Genomic DNA, 2,020 nt, shown 5'->3' on the forward strand with positions numbered 1-2,020 from the left:
TGTGGTGTGGGTCTGCTTGGGGAAACCATATATTTGACCTTGGTCACTTTTCAAACAACGTATACATTTCCATTCCCCTTGAACTTCCAGAAGAATAGTTCCACTAACAATATCCCTCATGGTTGCTTTGCATTTGGTAATGAACTTCTATCATCTCAAATATACTGAATATGTTAAAAACAATTCAAGGAAGCTCATCTATTATATAAATGTACAGACATTTTACAAACAATTTCTTCTGCATGGTCAATATAAAATTGTAGAGCACTCGCGACCAAGAAAAACATGTTAACATGATCCAAACAATGTAAAGTAAATCTGACTTCACAAATTGATATTGCAAACAGTTCTTAACGGTTCATTTAAACAATATAAACAGGTAGTTTTTGTAGCTACAAAATCAAGCAAGGTGCTTTTTCATTGGATAAACATAAATACATCAAACCATACAGAACTAAAACCAACTGTGTCCCTTTGTACCTCTTATGGTTACCGAAAAGGCCAGAAGGGGAGACCCCATAGTTAGCATTGACTTTATACCTGCATGTAATCACAATAGTAGAGTGCTATGCTATTGATGGTGTCTTCTTTGAAAGTCCTCAACGCTGCCTGAAACAATAAAAGGAGAACAGTAAATAAAGGATACAATTTAGGAAGGACAAAAGAGAATAAAAGCAGGCCTGGAAATGAGCTTAGGTTGGAAAACTAATTATGACCTGTGATGCTTCCTAAGCTATTTTGGGGTGCCATTACAATTACAATAATAGGAAGATACAATGTATGATAAAGACCGGAAGATACAAAAGGACAACATATACTGTACCATGCATAGAGGGAAGTAGACTCACCAGTTAACGAATTAAAAAATAGGGCTCTGTGGACCAACATTATATTTTTTGCTTCATATTTCTGTAATTTCAGAAATATAAAAGCATAAACTTCAGTGGGAAGCAGCAAGGTAAAGCGCTACATTAGTATATCTACAAATGACTATTTCCTTATATCATATCATAGAAAATCAGTTAGAATTTCAAATCAAAATGATGTGAGGCACAGTATGTTTTTGGGTCCTGGTCAGCCAAGTAATCCACCTTTCGGCGAGAAGAAACAAAAGAAGGAACAGGATATCCACGTCCCTCAAAATATCAGGAAATCTCGGGATTCTTATCTTCTTGGCATACAAAAATAGAGTATACACTAATGCAAAAAGATGTGTACAACAGATAGTATTACACAATGCAACGGGCAGACCCCTACTATAAAGTAGACACACAGAAACATAAAACATCAAAAGAACTGCACATGTACTAAAGAAGGCGCTGACTTCCTAGAAAAATGAAATTGCTAATACAAAAACCAAAAACTTGATCCGACCTCGATCTCTAATTACAGTTGCAGCACACAGGTGACTATATTTCTACCTAGAATTATCTTTGTTTTGCATATATAATATAAAGAAATTGTACACTTGGAATGTATCGATAGGTCATCATCTATTTTTTATGCCAGTACATCGGTTCTAAATCCATTTGACAGCAACAAACAATACCCAAAATGCATCAAATCTAGGTAAACGAAATTAGAGGAGGAGGTAAAATCAGCTACCTGAACAACGAAGAAACCTGCAGCCAACCAAACCACTATCTGCTAGAAAGGCAAGGCAGCAATCCACACCAAGATATGTACCTGGAAAGAAAATTATAGGCAACACAGAAACAAAATAGTGTCGATTGAGTGAAGAGAAAGGAAGGAAAAAAGATGGGAGAAGAAAAGGAAAAGACATTAGTTCTGGATGGGGGTGTAGTGCTTGCACTCTTCATAATCAAGCAAACTGAGATCTGCCACCATGTTTATTAGCCCACCATGACAATTTATCAAGCACCTATCATGCAATACCTTCATGTTCAACCATGAGGTGGCGCATCAGTGGTAAGAATCATGGTTGTAAGCTATGTGGCAGGCTGCTCAGAGATCTCGTCCAGCTCCGCAAGGTGGCCACCTGCAAGGCCAGACAATGAGA

The sequence above is a fragment of the Triticum dicoccoides genome, chromosome 2B (genome assembly GCF_002162155.2).
Source record: "Triticum dicoccoides isolate Atlit2015 ecotype Zavitan chromosome 2B, WEW_v2.0, whole genome shotgun sequence".
In the NCBI taxonomy this organism is placed as follows: domain Eukaryota; kingdom Viridiplantae; phylum Streptophyta; class Magnoliopsida; order Poales; family Poaceae; genus Triticum; species Triticum dicoccoides.